Source organism: Macrotis lagotis, chromosome 4 (genome assembly GCF_037893015.1).
Source record: "Macrotis lagotis isolate mMagLag1 chromosome 4, bilby.v1.9.chrom.fasta, whole genome shotgun sequence".
NCBI lineage: Eukaryota > Metazoa > Chordata > Mammalia > Peramelemorphia > Peramelidae > Macrotis > Macrotis lagotis.
In genome coordinates, this window is record NC_133661.1 from 234,574,860 (window position 1) to 234,595,832 (window position 20,973).

At 34.9% G+C, this 20,973-nt stretch overlaps 1 long non-coding RNA gene across 1 annotated transcript in view; it reads left to right on the forward strand.

Annotated features, from left to right (window-relative positions):
* Window positions 1-20,973, forward strand: part of LOC141520336 (uncharacterized) — a 230,386-nt gene that overhangs the window by 88,662 nt on the left and 120,751 nt on the right. The window contains exon 2 of the long non-coding RNA XR_012477587.1: window positions 20,665-20,766. This is a non-coding gene — a long non-coding RNA (uncharacterized LOC141520336). The remainder of the gene's footprint in view (window positions 1-20,664; window positions 20,767-20,973) is intronic.

A 20,973-nucleotide genomic window follows, 5' to 3' on the forward strand; every position in this document is an offset into this window, starting at 1 on the left:
ACCCTCAGGCCCATTTTTGATGAAAATAGCATAGAGCCTAGTTAAGAAAATTTCTAACATATGCTAAGTCTTTTATTTTATTGTCAGCTACCACAATTGCTACAAATTCATCCCCAAGGGATCCAAAAAAGTGGTTGTCAAGTGATTTATCATTGGTCATCAATATCATCATTCTATTGTCATCATCATCAGCTTTGATTTGGCATGAAAACACTCTGTTTAAACAAGGAGACCTTGCAGTCTGAATCAGACTAAGAAACTACATCTATCAATTAGAATCAATAAATAGCAATAAATACCAGAGTTGGTTTTTGAATCCAGATCTATCCTACCCTGAGACCAGTTCTTTATTTTTATGCCTTGTAAGAAAAATAAGTATTGCCTATGAAATGCCATTGTTGATGTTTAAAGAATAATGGAGAATGGCGAAATGCCACAGGACTAAATTTAAGGAAATATTAGTCTGCATTTCTGAGACAAAAAATTATCTTCTTCAGATTCTAGAACATATTATTAAAGGAATGACTTTTTTGTATTTGAAAACCAATGAATATTGAGAGTCAAAAATATTTGTTAAGGAGAAATGTACATTGAGAAGCAGAGAAGAAAAATGGGAAATGTACTGAATTTAGAATCAAAAATATCTTATCCTTCTGGCAAAGTACAAGTTGTTTAATCCTTATGAACCTTTAGTTATTTTTTCCATCTCTAAAATAGATATTATAACAGTACCTATAGGACCTCACAGAATTGACATAGGGTTATAATGAGATAATGCATATAAAGTTGTTGCAAACTGGAAATCTCTATATAAATATATATTTTCTACTTCTTGGTTTTTTTTTATTTTTTTTAGTTTTTGCTAGGCAATGGATTTAAGTGGCTTGCCCAAGGCCACAAAGCTAGGTAGTTATTAAGTGTCTGAAGCTGGATTTGAACTCAGGTACTCCTGACTCCAGGGCCGTTGCTCTAACCCCTGCACCACCTAGCTACCCCTACTTCTTGTTATTTTTGCCAAATTAACCTAAACCTCAACATTTTTTGTTGGACTGGATTATTAAATTGGTAAATCAGGGAAATTCCATTGATATAGTAGCTAGTCTTTTTTTTTTTAGGTTTTTGCAAGGCAAATGGGGTTAAGTGGCTTGCCCAAGGCCATGCAGCTAGGTAATTATTAAGTGTCTGAGTCCAGATTTGAACCCAGGTACTCCTGACTCCAAGGCCAGTGCTTTATCCACTATGCCACCTAGACACCCCAAGCTAGTCTTTTAATTGCAAGATATGGAGAACAAGCTAGTAAATAGCTTTCATTGTCTGGACTCTCAAGGTGACTCCAAGTAGAAAATGTTTATTTGTTGGGAATACTGTAGAGAGTATAATTGTCAGGTATGCTTTGCATTAGAAGCTCTGATGTCTTTGCTAAGTGAGATTTTTATAATTCTACTTAAACAAACTAAAAACAAAGAAAACAAAATATTACAGAAGGGATTCTATTTTACTCATGGATTAGAATAGAATTAGGAGTTATGTGCTTAACTCTTTTGAGTCATAAATCCTTTCAGCAAGGATCCCTTATTAATTATATTTTAAATGCATAAAATATAATATGAGATTACAAAGGAAATCAATTGTATTTATATTTTATTAAACATATTTTTTAACTTCACCTGATTAATAATCTCTAGACTAGATATATATTTTAGATAACTTCCTAAATTGAGATATTGTGTGGTTGAAGTTTTGTAGGAAGCATTTTACTTGTTCTAGTAGTACTGAGAATATAAAACTAGGTAAATGTGGTAGAGTTTGAAGAAAAGAATATTTCAGTTTAATATAAGTGATTTCAAATGAGACGGGTGTTCTTATCATCTCCATTTTTTTGTTCATTTTATTTTTTAAGACTCTGTTTCCATATCTGAATTAGGCTAGAAAAGCAATGAATAATCGCTAGCTAGAACCCACAGTTAATTAGTACAGAAAATTTAATGTATTTTATTTTCAACGTGTACCAATGCTCACCCCTTCTTCGGCAGCCTACTGACCCTTGCTTCTAAACCATACTATATTGGTAATAGAGTTAGTGCATATACCTAATCAACTTTTGCCCTATAGCAGCCTAGAATTCATGAACTTAAGTGATTCACCAATCTCAACCTTTTGAATAGCAGGGGTTAAAAGTGTGTGACTCCAAACCTGGCTTTGCCATCATTCTTACCCTGGCATTAAATTTACCTTGCCTACCCATAGCATTTTTCAGTTTAGTTTATTTTATAATTTATGGAATAAAACAAGCATTTCTATAACACAGTTCTATTAAAAAAAGATGATTACACATGAAAATTCAAATCTACTATGTACAATGTACTAATCCTTTTTAAATATATAAAAAACTTATCATGTAAGTTTCCCTTTCTTTTCCCTTTTTCCCTCCCCCAGCATAGAAATGGTCATCATTAAATACAAATATATATAAAATCATTCTATACATAGTTTTATATTTCAGTTCTTTCTCTGGATACTTAAGGCATCTTCCTTCAAAGTTACTTTGCAGTTAATTTGGTTATTTATAATAGTCAAAATGATTTAGTCATTCAAAATTGTTCTTAAAATAATATTGCCACTACTATACACAATATTCTCTTGATTCTGCTCATTTTGCTCTTCATTATTTTTGCCTATCCAAGTTTTTCTAAGATCATCAAGCTCAATTTTTTTTTTCTGGTGTTGTTTTCCCCATTTCAATCACTAGTTATGCCAGCAGGAAGTTGGAAGTTTCTCCAAAAGGATGTTGGTTGCTACAATTTACTAATATCAGGGTTCTTGGAGTAATTTTGAGTAGAGAATTATTCTTCTTCAGAAGATAGTTCATCAGCCTACAGTGGTACTTTTACTCTTATCAAATCAATCAAAATGAATCCATTTACTTTTGATCCAAATATTTTCTAAACAAAAGGGTAAAGTAGGAATAACAACCACATAACATTTCAACTGTAAATCCATTGAAAAAAAACATTTACTAAGTGGCTATTATTTTCTAGACTCTGTACTAAGTACTAGAAGTACAAAAAGAGGCAAAAGACAGTCCCTTTCCTGTAATGGTGGAGACAACTTGCAAACCAATTTTCAAAGCAAGCCATATAAATGGGAGAATTTAACAGAAGGAAGATGTTGACATTAAAAGGAGTTGGGGAAGGCTTTCTGTAGAAGGTGGGATTTTAGCTGGAACTTAAAGAAATTCAGAGAGATCAGTAGTCTTAGCAGAGAAGGAAGTGTTACAGGCATGGGGTACAGACAGAGAAAATGTCCAGAAGCTGAGCAATGGAATAACTTTTTTTTTTTTTTTCCTGGGACATCCAGGAGGACAGTATCACTGGAACAAAGAGCATGCCACAGCCTGGGCAGATCTTGGTGACAGTAGCAGATATTCAAATGAGAACTTCAAGGACTGAAGTGGAGAAAGGTTCCATGTGAATAGTAGTTGACCATGGACCCATCGGACCTGAGAGATAGATGAGCAACATTCTCAAGGTACAGGTGATGACCTCTGTTACGCTCAGCTGATGGAAAGGGAGTTGGATTTAGATCCCCGAATCCAGAGTTGCAGAGACTGGCACTGTAGTTGATTCAACTGATCTCAGAGAAGCTGCTTGAAGCCCCAGGAACAAGTCTCTCTTCTTTGTGAAGGGAAAGGCTGGAATGGTTTCACCAGAGAGAGGGACTGACCCTTGGAAGGCATCTTTATAGTTCCACTAGTATATGATGAGAATGAGAGCCAGGAAATATACTAATAGCAGAGCAGTATAACCCTATGAATGGCAAGCTGACATTGTCCTTGTGTTAAAAATCAATCTTCTACTGATGAGTAGCTCAAAGTCCATACTTCTGATCAGTCTATAGAAAGAACAGGGTACATATATTGGGTTGTTAGAAATTCTGTTGCTAGAAATCATATGATAAAGATTGCTTGGTTTTGGTGGTGTGTTGTAGTTCCTTGCTGATACAGGAGGAGAAATAAAGGGAAGTCTGAGATCAAAAGTCATACTGTTCATTAGTTCATCAACAGACAGGCTTGGATAAATCAGATTGTGTGTTCTGTTGCCAGATATCACATGCTGGGGAAGAAGAAAAGTGAAATCAATTCAATGCCAAGAGACTCCCAGAATCAACCAATGTTCCTGTTTCTTATCAATCAGTCACAGGATGTAATGATTCTGGTAAAGGCAAGTGAAAAGGATGCTGTACCCAGCATACTCTTCACTAAAATAAACAGAATTGTGCAAAGCATGTCACCAATCACTTGGTCAGCATGATTCTCTCTACTATTAGTAGTCATCAACTAGTGGTAGTAGTCTGTAAGAAAACTGGAAAGATAGGAGAGAACTAGATTATGAAGGGTTTTGAATGTTAAACAGAGCACTTTGTATTTGTTCCTCAAGGTAATAGGAAGCCATTGAAGTTTGCTTAGTGTGTGTCGGAGGTCAGGGTAGGGAAGAAGGGTGATATAACTGGACCTATGCTTTAGGAAGTGTCTAGTGACTGAATGGAAAATTCATTGGAGAGGAGAAGTAAGCAGATCCACCAGAAGACTGTTGTAGTTGTCATGGCAAGAGGTGATGGCAGCAGAGTAATGGCAATAAGAGAAAAGGGGAGATAGATGAGAAATGTTGCAAAGGTGTAATCAATTGGTCTTGGGAAACAACTTGGATAGAGGGGATGAAAGATTCTGCCACCAATGCATCCAGTGCATATTAGGGGAAGAATGGGCACAACCTTAAACTACCAGGGTAATGAGAAACACGTGTGAGTAACAGATGTTTCCAGTGGAACTGACAGCTCAGAAACTGAAGGCTTTGATGTCTTTTTATTTTTTCTGTCTCAGAAACCATTTATTCAAAGTTCACTGATTCTATAGCATCTCTGTTGGACAAGTGGCCCTGTGGCTATTGTGTGGGAGTAGCTTTTCACAGGATATAGCTTCTGAGTTCAAACTGTGTTACTACTCTTCCTACACTATTCTGGGCTTATCCTCTGTTTCTCCTGGGCTTAACCCTACTCCTTAATGACAACTGTTGTCTTAAGTATTTTCAACTTAAGTCTCAACAAAAACCCTCAGGTGTGTGTGCATGGTTTTGTGTTGACCTCTGAAATTCTTTTCTTTCTTCTTGGGGGGAAAAGGTGGCAGGAAAAAGAATATTTCCTTTCTTCTACTTCTTCTTCTTCTTTCTTCTTTCCTTTTCTTCTTTCCTTCTTCTCCTCCTCCTCCTCCTTCTCTTCTGAGCAGTAGGTTCTTCACCTCCAGAGAAGTACCTACCTTCTGTTCCTCCTCAGAAGTGACAAGGCAGAGAAAGAGAGGGAAGAGGTACCACCTTTTTTTCACCCATTGATTGCCCCCTCCCATAATAGGTAATACAGAATGCTACAGTCTTACTTTCAGTGACTGAAGCCTTTTTCTCTTGCACTCACCATAATGTTGAAAACTGAAAGTTATGAAGAGCTCTAATATTTTAATCTATTACTTTCAAACAGTTCCTGGTTCAACATGGATCATCACCTATGGACACATTATTGCAGTTAAAAAAGACTAACCAAAAAAATCTCATCTTTCTGGCTGAATCATACTTGCCAATAATCACAAAATAGTTCTTGAGTTCAGAATTCCCTTTATTAAATCCAAAGTTCTTCTGTTTTTCATAGGCATGTGAGCAACTGAAAAACAGAATATTGCTCATATTTTGTTTTGCTTTGACTCCAAACTTCTCCACCATATGTGAGTAACTAAAAGAGAAAACCTTGAGGTGAGTCCTTGTACTGGATAAGTGAAGTTACTCTGTAAGCTGCTTTTGTAATATCAATCTTACATGTAGTTTTTGTCTTTGACTGTTTAAAATTATCCAAATTCCTAATATTAGAGGAAAATGTGCAGATGCCTGCCTAAGGTGGTAATGAGTTTCCCATCTTGAGATACTTGAGAAAGGATTTAGTGACAACTTGTCAGGATGTTGATTAGGTACAGGTTGGACCTTCAAACTGAAATTGTGCTTTTTTATTATTGAGTGGATTAATACAGTCCATCAATTGACCTCCAAGGGAAGATAATATGTAAATTGTCTCAAAATGTGTAAGTGTATTTCCTCTACAAGAAAAAAAAAGAAATCTTCATGAAAAGTAATTCTTAAAACTCCCCAGTTTCTAATATACAAGTTGATAAGCAAAACTCTTCCTGTGTTCCATGGAGGCCAATTCCATGTGGAAAAAGCCTTACATGTGAAACAGTTTGAGGGTATTTTAGTAACAATAGCCTTTTAGATCTGCCTTGACCCAGGACAGTAGAAAGTATTTTCAACTTCAATCTCAGTCTAAACAAAAGCCCTCAGGTATGTATGCATGTTTTTGTGTTGACCTCTGAAATTCTTTTCTATCTTCTTGGGAAAAAAGATGGCAGGAAAAAGAATATTTCTCTTCTTCTTCTTCTTCTTCTTCTTCATATTTGGTACTTGGTATCTTGGTACTTTGAAAGAATTTGTTTTGAGTTCATAGCAGTAAACTCTAGAATGATGCAAAAGGCTTAGTAGATATTAGATTAAACTTATGGTGAAGAAGACTTTATTTTAAGCTCTTTTCCTTATACATTCTAGGTGTGTACTCATGGAAAAACAATCTTTTTGTACCAAAGACAGCTTTCTAAGTGTATATTTTATAGATATATTATTGATCAATATTAGCAGAAGGAATTTTCACAACAGGGGTCTCATTTCATATAAAAAAATCAGAGAGAAGACACTTCTCCACTATTCAAAGAAAGAAAACCAATTAAAACTGTTTTTTTCTATAGCTATGCAGTTGATGATTAAACAGTACATATTAAAATATCAGATAAATTAAATTATGCTTTTCTGTTGGGATAAAAAAATTCTCATATTGTTGATAACAACCCAACATTATATAAGGGAAAGGAAGATTTTCTGAATAAGCATTTAATTCCTTGTGGTAGTAGGGAATGTACCACTGATATATCTTGGAACATTAGCAATACTCTCTTTGTTATTTTTTTGTGATGTAAAATTCTGTCTTCAAAGTGAATTTTTTCCCCTCTAGGCATTCTTTCTCTTGGTGAGCAACCTCTGTTAATTAATGCTCTCTGTTGTCTCAGCAAAGATTACCACAAGGAAGCATCCCAGTAATTCCCTCTTCTTTGGAGGCCTAACTTAAGATTGCTTTTACTTTCTAGCTTTTTGCCAATTTTCTTAATAATAGAAATCCACTTACTTTCTGAACATTTCAAGGTATGTTAAGTGACTAAAACTTTACGAAGGCCCAACATAGGGAAAGCATCAAAGATCACCCCGAATTTAAATAATTTCTTAGGGGAGGCTTTTTTAAAACTATGCTTTTGGCAATATAATGAAATATTTGATTTGAGTTAGTGGTGTTTTTGTATTCACTATTCCTAGTTACCAATGGAAACTCAATCAAAGAAGAATACAGAATATCATTGTCATATTCTATCAGTTCCTGTACTAAATAAAATAGTCTCTAGTTGAATATATTTCAAGGAAGCACCTATTGAGAGGACCATTTGTGAAAGAGAATTTTAATTGCTTTTTAATCACAGTTTCTAAATTCAGATGTTATGTATGCTTTCATATGTACATACATATACAGATTACTCATTTTATAATTCTGCCTGTCATCTTGTTTTATCTCACATTAAATTTGGTTTCCATTTAATTATTGACCCCTTTACCCTCTTTTTTTGCCTACTGTTAGGGAGAATTGGACTGAGGCAGGATATTAAGCTTAAATTTTAATCTATTAAGCAGATTCAAAAGATTTATGTTTAAGAAAAAAAAGTAAAGGAAATGGGTCAAATGAGACTGTTGGACTTCTAACTGCTAGCCTCTTTGTACAGTTCCATTCCTGGGCCTGTGTTCATAACCTATGCCAGATACCTACTAGTCTGTTTTTTTTTGTCTGTGTGTGTGTGTGTGTGTGTGTGTGCATGTGTGTGTGTCTGTGTGTGTGTGTGTGTCTGTGTAAGTATGTGTGCTTTAACTTTTGGCAACTTACTTTATTTTATTTATTTGAGTCTTAGTTTCCTCAGCAAAAAACATAGTGATAATAAAAACTATCTCACAAGACTGTTGTGAAGATTAGGTTAGATAATAAATGAATTTTTTTTTGAAATTAAAAAAATCTTTAATGTGTTATCTAAAAAGGATTTTTCTTCCTCCTCCTTCTCCTCCTCCTCCCTTTTCTTCTCCTTTTCCATGTTAATTATTAAATAAAGGGAACTCATATGTAATTCCAGGATAAAGGGAAATTTTTGACTGGTAGATCTCATGAGTTCAGAAATTCTATGCAGATCAGGGCTCTGCTCTAAGTTCAACATTAATTTGATAAGCTATCCATTAGGAAGTACAAGGAGATACAAACCAATCCAGGTCCAAAATAGAGCAAATCAAATTTCCAATGATAATCAGAATTTAAAAGAGAAAAAAACTATTTAAGTACAAAAAAGTTTTTTTTTTTTTCCGCTTATAGTCCTTTGTAGCTAATAGTGACTGGCAAATAATAGGTGCTTAATTAATGGGTATTGATTGATTTTGCACAAATTGTAATGACACTTAATGTAGCATTTAAGACTTTTCAGAACAATAACTTTTATCAAAAAAGGTCTTATTCCTATAGTAACAATAATACCTTGCCATGTTCAAATAGTTTTTCTCCATAGAGCTCGGGAATACACTATAATAAGAGCCCAATTCTGCTCAAAGTGAACTTTTGTTAATGGGAGATATCATTGATAGGAGCCATTGTCAGTATTAATTAATTCAGCAAATATTCACCAAATATTATTGAGGCACTTCTGTGTATATTTAGGAGGCTGAGCAAAGCATCCCTCATTCATAGCACATGGGTCTGTGTCTTTCTTCTTAGCTGTAGTTGATATGATCTCATATTTAAAGCTGAATTCATAGTAGAGAGGTAAATATAGAGATAGAAGGAAAGGTTTAATGCACTCCTCTTAGCATCTTTCGAATTACATGTAGGATTCTTACTGTATTCACTGAATGTAGAGTAGTTACCTTCTGTTGGGCAAAGCCCTGCCAAGGCTGTGACTTTTGGAGACACCATACCCTTTCCTTTCCCTAGTCAGGTATAAAGAAAGGTGATATAAAAATAGAATAAGAAAAGTGAGGAATTATTTTTTTCTAACTGTCCCAGGAAACAACACATCCTCATGCTGATGTAAGTATTATTAATCCTCTCTTTTATATCAACCCACATGTTGTTCCTAATGTATGAAGTGGATATCACTCTCTGAATGTTTAAATTTGATTGCCAAATGTAATTAATGCATGAATTGAAGTCTTTCCCACATTGACAGTGTATATCATCTAGTTAGCAACCATCTCTCCCTTCGCAGTTTTTGCCTCTTGGCCCAAGAGGCTCCGCAGGCTTCCAAAAGCTTGTGGCAAATTATCCAGTAATAGAACTTGTCTTCAATTCAAGCATAATGATCTAGGAGATAAACTATCTCAAAGCACTACTTTCCTGTTCATCCTTATCCTGAATGGCTAAATTACTCAGAGAATACTTAGAAACTGGCACGAACCTACCTTAAAACCAGAGATTAAAACAAAACTAAAGTTAGGAAAAGACTGGCTAACTTTTTTAAAAAATTGATCATTATTCATATGCAATGCTTCCTCTGCACTTCTGTGTCCCATCTGGTCCCAATGGCGGAAGTGCCAAAATACCAGAAGGAAAGCTGTTTTTGTGGTATTTCCAGTCCAACCAGAATCTGAAAGTACCAACGCTCTCATGAGAAAAGCTGTCATCCTGGGATATAACGCCCAGTTTTTTAGGCCTAAGAAGTTTGGGAAGATAAGTTGCTGAAATTCAGGCCAGTGTCCAAACTCAAAAACTGCACATAAGAACTAGTGTTTCATTCTTCAGGTTCACCAGACACTCTGCACATGTTTAAAGAAAAATAAAGAACTAGCTCTTCTTCACAAACATATTCCCTCTATTCATGGACTCAGGCATATTTTAAAGTTTATCCTGCTTAATGTACTTCCTTGGTTTGTATCTGTTTCTTGATTAGTCTTCATGGGAAAACAGAACAAAGAGAAGTATCCAGTTTTTCCAACGGAAAACAAAATATATCTAGCCTACAATTAAAAATGTCACTTGTTTGAAGGTATTTAATATGATGGAGATTACACTGGATATAATCCTGTTTATAGATTCTTTGATGTCCAAAGATTCTTTTTTCCATATGCCTTTATGCTTATAAATAGGTCATCATAACCTATTAGGAAAAAGAAATCCCCAATCTTAAGATTCATTCTGGAAATGAAAATTAGAACTCCAAAAGTTTGGAAAGAGCTGTTTTCTTCCAACCCCTCCCACACTTTTGAGCCTGACTTGACAAAAGTGTGACATTTAGATTTGGCTTATTTAATTTTTATTTCCAATACATATTAATTTACAAATATGTTTTCATTGAAAATTTCATTCAGGTTCATTGAGGGTTAGGGACTGTGTTTCTATCTTGAGTGGTTAACACAGTGCCTGGAACTTAATAAGAGAAAAAAATCAATATGTATGAATTTCATTTTATTTTATTCACTCATTCATTACATAAGATTAGAAATACAATTTGACAAAAGACTTTAAAAGTCTTTTGAATAGAAACAAAATGATAAGGTGAATGGGTTCATGTCAGGGTCCCTTGATTCAAGCAATTACCTCACATCCACATGAAGTGAAAAGATATTATACTTTGATATCCTTGTTAGGTGAGAACAACCAGTTTATCATAACTATCTAGCTGAAAATATGCCTAAATATCAAGCAATCAATGATAACCTGTAATTAGGGCTAAATATCCTTGATCAACTTAGACTTTTTTGAAAGCCATTGAAAAAGTGAAATAAAAACGACATTGACTTTCATTTGGATTGGTTAAGGAGATTGACTATACTGTTGAAGTTATATTAAACCAAAGAACTCCCTTAGAACTAGGGATTTAAAAAATCCACCAACCTGGAAAAATTCTACAGTTGAGCTCTAGAATAAAATTATTTTTGTTGTTGTTGCTTTTCTTTCATTCTCAAAGAGAACCATGATATCAGAGATGCCATGACATGCAGGTGAATTACATTTAAGTGAGGGAGGTCTGTGCAACGTCATCAATTTCATTCTCTCCTCCAGAGTCATCTGAGTCCAGTGGAAAAATATAGATTAGGATGACTGAAGATGCAAGAAGAAACTAGGCATACTGAGAAAAGGCAGCTTCAAGATAATACAAAGAGCCTAATAGAAAAGTTACAAATGAAAGAAAGGACTGACAGCAATCAAATGTTATGATTTACCCTTAACATGAGTAAACTATCTGCCAGATACTGCATGTAATTTTGGGAAAGTGTGTTACAGACTTGTTACTTTTGCTTGTTTTTTGAAGGGATGTTTTATACCAAATAATCTTACTATGTATTATTTTTAGTAAATTGTAAAAATGAATTAAGCTAGTATGACTGACCTAATTACTAATAATCATTGGTAAAAGCATACTTATTGGTATTTGTAAGCTATAGCATTATTTAACCATTCCACATTCCCTCACAGCTACTCCTAGATTCTAAGAAAATATGTAGCATTTAAGATTTAATTACTTACATGGGTATTGAACCCTGAGAATTGTAGAAGTAGCTCTAAGGTATATACTATTCATCCATCCATCCATTTATCCATCCATCCATCCATCCATCCATCCATCCATCCATCCATCCATCCATTCATCCATCTCTTTAATATAATATAATCCCAAATATCCATTTTAAAATCTAATAATGTTATTTATCTCTTGTTTGGTCATAAAATTTTCCCTAGTCCATATATATAGATCTATAGACAGGTAAAATATTCTATGCTCTACAAATTTGCTTATGATATCATTCTTTTTGTCTAAATCATGTATCTATTTTGAACATAATATAATGGGAAATATTGATCTATCCCTAGTTTTTGCCAAATTGCATTCTGGTTTTCCCAGCAATTTTTGTTAGAGTGAATACTTGTTCCAAAAAAACTGAGGTCTTTGTGTTTTTAAAACTCTAGATTATTATGGTCGCATATTACTGAGTCTTGAGTACCTAATTTATTTCATTGATCTATCACTCCCTTGGCCAGTACCAAATAATTTTGATGATTACCATTTTGTAATACAATTTGAAATCTCTTTCAGCTAGATCATCTACTTTCTCATTTGTTTTCATTAATTCCATTGATATTCTCAACCTTTTGTTCTTCCAGATGAATTTTGTTATTATTTATCTAACTCTATAAAATAATTTTTGAAAATTTAATTGAATAAGTAATTTAATTTAAGCAGAGTTTTCTTCTTTATTATATTCTCAGTCCACCCATGAGCAATTGATATTTTTCCAGTTATTTAGAACTGACTTCATTTGTGTGAAAAGTGTTTTGTAATAGTAGTCATATAATTCCTTGGTATGTCTTGGTAGGGAGACTGTCAAATATTTTATATTGTCTATAGCTATTTCAAATTTCTTTTTCTGCTAGACTTTGTAATAAATTTAAGTGTTAATAATTTGTGTTCACTTATTTCATATTCTAAAACTTCACTCATTCATTTCTCTATTAATCGTTTCACTATGAAAGGGAAGATAAGTGATACTGTGGATCGAGCACTGACCTTGGAGTCAGGAGGACAGGAGTTCAAATCTGGTGGCAGAGACACTATTCTTACTAGTTTGACTCTAAATGGCCTAAGTTACCTTGGGCAAGTCACTTAAGCCTGATTGCCTCACATCTAGGACCATCTCCAGGCATCCTGATTCATATCTGACCACTGGATTCAGATGACTCTGGAGGAGAAAATGAGGTTGATGACTTAGCATAGTATCACCATTACTCAAATCCAATTCTCATGTGCTTGTCATGACATTCCCGTGGTCTTCTTTGAAAATGAATGACTATTATTATTATTATTAATTATTAATTATTATTATTTCCACTGTGATTCCTCACACAGCTTTGTATTTTATATCATAGATTTGTATTGTTAGATCTGATCTCTTTTTTCAGCCTCCATCTCTATAAATTAGTTCTCTCTAAATGGCCCATCAGAAGATGAATCTCAACATGATCAAGAAAGGATTTAAACTTATTCTCGAATCATTATCATTCCTTCTGATTTAATTATTTCTCTCTATGGCTCTACCATTCATTGATTTCCATGTTTAAAATTTTGATGTTATCTTTAACATTTCATATTGCCTCATCTCTGTATGGAGATAGATCTCTCTTCATTCTTCACAGGAGTTGGAGGAACTATGGGAATGGAATACTGTTTATAGAGTCAGATTTACTTAACATATTTGTTGGTTTTGTTAACATGCTATTTAAAATTTTATTTTTATTTTTATTTTTTATTCTTCAAAGAGTTTCTTCCTGAAAGGGAATATTTTTTTCAGAAATGAAATAGATGTTTGCTCTGGGATATTTTGCAAAACTATTTCCCTTTACCACATCAATCCATCCTTCACTTAACATCAATGATAATCTTTCATACCTCTGAACAAAACCTGCCAATAGTTTCCTATTGCTTACCTTGTATAATTCTCCTTTGATCAATACTCAAAGACCTTTAAAATGTTATGCCAAACTGCAATTCTAAACATATACCATAATAGTCTCTACCCACTGTTGCTATGAAATATAGTCAAACAATATTATATTGGAGCAGGAAAGTACCCTGATGGAGAGACTGGGGTGGCAAAGCAGATCAAACCACTGCTTCTCCCTCAACCACCATCTCCCCTCAAAATAAGCCTAGAACTTCAAGACCTTTTGTCCCAGAGCTTCACAAAAAAAGCAATCTATCCTTTCCCCCAGATTATAAGCCCCTTGGAGGCAGGAATCATGTCTTAATAAACTTTATATTTCTATCAGTACCTAATGCAGAGTTCTTCACATAAACAGTTATTTAATAAATGAAGAGATGCATTTCTGATATTATTTCAATTTCCAGGAAGACAAACAACCCTAGATTTAAATAATGTTTCTTTTTGTTGTCTATTATTCTTAGAAGAAAAAGAAAATATAGCTCTATATAGTGGACACTAAGCATAATATCTGTGACACTAGCACTCTAAATGTAGATAAATCCTTGTGCTTCAGTTTCTTCATCAGGGAAATGGTGATAATATCTGTATAAACTTCCTAAGAGGTTATTGTGAGAAAAATTATTTTCAGACTTCAAAGACCTAGGTAAATATGAGATACTATTTAAAAAATAGTATGCACATAAAGGAAATTTGCTTATGATTTTCAAAATGAAAGGAAAATATGATCATAAAATAACTAATTCACTTAATGAAAAAAGAGAAGTGGCCAGTTAATTGGTTTCAGATTTAATATTGGAACAGGTTACAGCCAACAAAGCATTTTATTTGGGGCCAGAGGATCAGATGTTGAGTCCTAGTTCTCTCATTCTTTACCTGTATGACTCTGGGTAAGCCTATTAATTTTTCTGATTATTACTTTTCTTTTCTGTAACATGAATGTGTTCAACTCAAATTCTAAACTCCCTTCTTACTCAAAATCCATGAAGCTAATATGGTGTTAAAGTAGCAGAATTGTTGACAGAATTAATATCTACCTTTCCATATTGTTTAAACACAAATTTTTAGCATATTATGTTTGTGGAGAAGTATGATTTGATGAGATATACTTGACTTGAAGTAAACAATGTAATGTGTACTGAGTCTGTAGTCAGAAAGACTCATTTTTCTGAGTTCATATATGGTCTCAAACATTTCCTAGCTAGCTGTGTGTTGCTGGGCAAGACACTTCACCTTGCTTGCCTTAGTTTCCTCATCTGTAAAATGAGCTGGAGAAGAAAACATCAAACCACTCCAGTATCTTTTCCAAGAATACCCCAAATGGAGTCACAGAGTCAGATACAATTGAAAAAACTGAACAATAGCAAATTATTTGAATATTTCTAAAAGTGAAACTTATTTTGATGGCTTTAGATTATTGTCATTAATACACACTTGTTAAGTACTTACTTCAGATATTGTGGTACAATGCATTCTCCCAAACAAAATTCTTTCAATCAGGAACATAGTTCAAAAGAAAGAATGAACAACACAGAAGAAAGCTAAAAATCAAAGGGTAAAACATGTTGGAGAAATAAGTCCTGAAGTAGCAGCCAGGTGAAAAATGAGAAGATGCCTTATGTGCGGTCTCCCCTTAAATGGAGGTTTGGAGTTTATGGTGCCATTTTCCACAATCAGAGACGCAGAGAAGCAAGGCTTATCATAGGCAATATACCATCTTTTGTTTTCATGGATCATTCAGGTTCTTGCTCCTGCCTGGAATATAGTTTCTACTTAAGTTAGCCTCTTAGAATCCCTGTTTCATCAAAGTCAGCTCAAACGCTATCTCCTACATAAATCATTTTCCTTTTTCCTGGAGATACTAATTCTCTCCTTATTACAATACTGTGTTTATTTTGAAGACATTTGGCATATATTTAATTTATATGTGTTCATTTTTTTTGTTTGTAGATTGTAAATATTCTACAGTAGAATGCAAACATCTTGAGGGTTGATTTATCTATCTTTGCATCCTTAATGTCTAATCCTGTGCCTGGGTCTTACTAAACATTTCAACTTTTATTGATTAAATGACTGATTTTAGCATTCTTAATCACCCAGAAATGAAAGAAAAGTTCTAGCAACATAGTTGAATTTTTTTTTTAATTCCCATTGTTCTCCCATTTGTATTTAAGAACTGAAAAATTTGGCTGTGGTATTCCATCCACTAAAATGCAGCTTGAGTAAAGTAGTAATCTATTACTTGGCAGACATTTCAATTCATTTTTATATATTTGGGTCTTTCACCATGCACTACTTAAATCATGGCCCCAATGAGAGCTGTCTGAAATCATGAATTGCATTGTAGTTCTGAGAGGCAGGGCTCTGACAAATAGAGGGTCTGCTACTTGAATTCAAAAACTCAGAATAGAATCTAATCTAAAAATCTTCTGAGAATAGCTGTTGATTCCTGCAATCCACATGATTTAATTTCCCTGCTCACAGGTACATCAACCCATTTACCCCTCAAAGCCCTTTCCCTTCATTCTCTTCTCAAGTCTCTCCCTGTGAAGACAAGTGTTCCAAGAAAAACTTACTAAAAGGCCATTACAACTCATTTCACTGAATGTTAGGTTAATTGAAGGAGATTAGCTTGTCTTTTTTTTCTTTCTTTTCCCCTGGTTTCTGTAATTCAGTATCACAAATCCAAATCTTGAAATCATTTGAGCACCTGTTATGTGGACCTGACGATATAAACTAAGGTAAAAAGATGATCTAACCCTGGAGAAGCTCATGTTCCAACAGAGGAGAACGCACACAGACATTTATGCAGAGGAAATGGAGGGGCAATCTCAGAGATAAGGTATTAGTAGTTAATAGGACAGTGGGAAAAAAAGTTAGGGAAGGTCTCATTGTTAAAGAAGGAGGACAAGAAAGCCATGAGACAAAGGTGAGAGAGCAGAGGCATTCTAGGAATGTGGTAGAGGAAATCTTGGGGGGAGGTCAGAAAATAGACTATTACATGAGGAGCAAGAAGACCAGATCAAAGAGTTTGTGGAAGACAAGAATGTGTGAGAAGACTGAAAAGAGAAAAAGTGGATAGTTTGTAAATGAAAGAGAAAGGGACCTCAGAAGTCATGTAGTCCAAGCTCCTCATTTCACAGAGGACAAAGTTGAAATCCAGGGAAGTTTAGTGAATTGACCAAGATTATACACATGAAGTCAGTACCAAAAAGTCAGATTTAGACCCCGGTCATCTGCCTCCAGAACCTGTAACCTTTCAACTGTGACATTGGTATATTGTTCAAGTAAGACTTCAACAAGTATTTCATGGAAAAAAAAAATAAAACAAAACTGTTTATATGGTTCTTCTCCTGCCTTGACTTTTGATACACTGTCTTATTAGGGAATACTATTGTCAGGAAAAACAAAGTGCATACTAGGAGCATTTTATTGGCTCTGTGTTATGTTACAATACTTTTATTAGATGGTGACATTCCTAAGACAGCACCTGCTATGTAGCTTTGGGCAGTCAGCCAGATAAGGAAAAAATATCAAAAAATGATATGCAGTTTAAATGAGTGGCAATAGGCTTTCTTTTCTGTGACAAATGACAGTGACTGAACCCATGGGAAATCTGAGTGAATCACAGTTCCAGGATGGAAAAATGGGTGTACAAATTCCTGGGCTATTGTCAGAAGACTCCAAAGCAAACAGATATAAAAATTCAATCTGTCTCTGTCTCTGTCTCTCTCTCTCTGTTCCTCCCTTTTTAATCTCTTTCTCTCCCTTCCTTTCTTTCTGTTTCACTATCTCCTCCTTCTCTTTCTTTCTCTATTTCCTATCCGTCCTCTCATTGTTGTTGATGTTATTTTATTTAATCTGAGCTAGTATTATATACTATAGCTGATATTATTAAAGCATTTTGTTTTATAACAGGCATTGCTTTATGAGTTGACCATTTCAGCTCCTGAAAGTCTATCTACTAGAGGTAGATATCTTCACTAGTGAGAAGAGGAGTCACCTAGATAAAAATTACGGACCATTTTAGTATTGAAGTCATTTTTCTGCATTATTGCCCTATAAAGTGTGCTGGTATAATGGACAGATCACCAGGTTTGAAGTCAGAGGGACTGGGTTCAAATACTGACTTGACTATTTAATTCCTGTGTTACTTTTGTACAATTCATTTCACCTTGAGCAGTCTCAGTGTCTTTATCTGCTGAACTAAATTACCTCTATTGTCACTTCTGTCTCTAAATCTGTCACTTCTGTTTTAAATGATTCATTTGCAACAATATCATGGAGCAACCTCAAATTTGCGCTTTTATTTGGGTCATTATAGAGCATGAGCACACATTCCTTGCTTGCTTCCCTGGTTATAGTATGATTTATGTTAAAAAAAAATGTATTCCCATTTCACTGGTGATGAAACAGAGGTCATTGGAAGTTCATTTAATTGGCATGATTAGTTAAGTAGAAATGCCAGAACCCCGGACCAAGGCCTTTTGAGTCAGTCCTATTCTCTATCTGCCATACCAACCTGTTTCCAAATAGGGAAGCCTACAGCAGTTGAGAAATTTTGTAGAATTCCCTAAATGGCTACTGAGCCAGAACTCAGTGAGTATACAAAAGGATTGGTCCACAACTCTCTCCTTCTCCCTCCCCTCTCTCTGTCTCTCTCTCTCTCTCTCTCTCTCTCTCTCTCTGTCTGTCTTTGTCTCTGTCTGTCTGTCTGTCTCTGTCTCTCCTTGTCTCTCTCTCTCTCTCTGTCTCTCTCCCCTCCTGCCCTGCCCCCCTCCCCAGCTTTGAAACATGGGGTTTTCTTGGAGTTGCCTCCTGAGAGCTGTGTGAGGGAGATGCAGCCGGTCCCATTCCTTTGCATTCCATGGGGAACCCATGTTCTGATAGACAGACCTAAGCAGATCTGAGTTGCCTTTTTACTGGTTTCTTCCTTGTGCAGGTGACTTAGCTACAAATTAGAGATGGACTTGTCCAGGCATTGACTTCATGTATTTCAAAAAGTCTGATGGTCTATGAGGATGTCAGCAGCAGCAGCAGCAACAGCAGCAATTTCTCCATAAAAGTCATATCTAATATCATGAAAAACTTCTACATTCAAGATTTTGATTCTTGGTTTGGCTCAGCTTGACTATTTGGTCTGCAGAGAAGTAGAAGAAGTGAATAGACAGTGGTCAGTGCTGAAGGAAAATATGACAAAATAATCAGGAGTACTTCAGATTAGGAGTGCTTTATGTTCTGCTGAGGACTACAATATTAACCTTCTTCTCAATCACAGCTGTTGTTTTAAGTTGTTTTTTTTTTTTTTGTTACTGAGTCATGTTGAGTCACTCTTTGTGACCCCATTTGGAGTTATTTTGACAAAGATACTGGAGTGATTTGCTATTTCCTTCTGAGGCAAATATGGTTAAATTATTTGCCCAGGGATACACAACTAGAAAGTTTCTAAATGGGATTTGAACTCATGGGAATTGGTTTTCCTGATTCCAAACTCAGTGTTCTATCCAATGGGCTTAGATGAATCCTCCTAATATTGTTAATTTTTTTAATATGAGTTGTTATTCTTCTCTCTTTATCATTCCTTCCTTTGGTATAGGATTAAATTACCTGTCCTATACTAAATTAATGTTGTACACTGAGCATACTTTTACTTTACCCTTTTGGGGTAACTCCATAGGCTGGTCCATAACTATTGTATGGGGGTTTGTTAGAGAGAGAGAGTGAGTGGAAAATGGGAGGTTAATCCTCCTAATTAGAGACCAGACTTCCCAAGAAATGAACTTGTCACTGATTGAAATAGTTAACCCCTTGAAATAGAAGATACCTCTTTGCAAGAAAATAGATGACCACTTCCCTAAGAAAACTAAGTTCATGACAGTTGAGTGACCTAGACTTTCTCTATCATTCAGTAGAAACTTCATCATTCTACTAACTAATCCTATCCTTGGGTTTCACCCATTTGAAATAACCTGTACCCCTTTAGCCTCTCTCTCTTTAATGGGCTTCTTTCTCCCTGGCTCTCCCATTCAAGGAGCCTTTCCAGGTCAGCCATGTCTTCATTCCTCTCCAGTTCTCCAGACTTTCTCACCATGCTTCCTTTTAGCTTTCTTTTATGTAGTGTCTTCCCTCAGTGTCATGTAGAATGTAAGATTCCTTCCTGTTTGCATTTATATTTCAAGATTTATATTGCTTGGTACATTTTAAGTACGTAATGAAAGATTATTGACTTAATTTAATTTGACTTGTCCAATAGTGACTTGTAAATGAGTGACCTGGAACTCACACCTAAGCTAGTTCTTTTACCACTTTTATCAAAATACTTTTAGGATGTCTGTTTGTGCAATCTTTAGGACAGATTTCTTATTTGCCTTCTGGTGAGTAAAGAGAAATCAACAGACATTTGTGAGTCTAAGTAATGACCCTAATTCTTTACAAGTATGATTTGGGAATTAAAGAGTTAATGTTGATAAAATAACTTGTGATTATGAGATAAGAGGTGGTGAGAGGAAATAGTAAATAAATATTAAATTATACATAGCAGATATCTAAAGTCAGACCTGTATTTTCATCTTGACTTAATGGTTAGACTGAACTGGCCAGATGGTCGAATCTTATGAATTTATCACATAATTCCCATTAGACTGATAGCTTGTATGTGTGATAAAGAGGGAAAAATGCTGATTGGGAAAATTAATTAAATGTCTTGTCAATAGCAGCTTGTTTTTCATTTTGTAAATTGATTATTTTTTTGATGATCAATGAAATTTTTCTGAAGTGTTTGATTGGGAAAGCAAGTAGCATTGGGAAGGGGGAGAGAGAGAGAGAGAGAGAGAGAGAGAGAGAGAGAGAGAGAGAGAGAGAGAGAGAGAGAGAGATTGAATTCAATGGCCTAAATAAGACAGGACTTGTTTCTTTGAAATCCTTTGTCCAAAACTGGTTCTCTTCTTATTCTTCTTCCCTTATCTCTAAGTTGATTATGTATGTCTATTTATTTATTTTTTCTTGAAAGGCTTTGGCAAGAAGACATTTTGACCTTTTCAACTGCATATCTGCTGACCTTAGAGAGTGATGACTTTATGGGATGTGACCACATTAACCAAACTTCTGAGAGGTAAGTGTGCAGCTCCCTAACAGTGGGAGATCAGACAGCATTATTTCCCAGAAAACGTTACTAGTCATCCATTTAACATGATTCAATGAACTCTCCCTTTGGACTCCAGTGAAAATTTGGTTCTTTTATTTCAAGTTTCCTGAATATAGTCCATGTGTGCACATGTGCATGTTTGTGTGTCTGTGTGTCTGTGTGTCTATGTGAGGG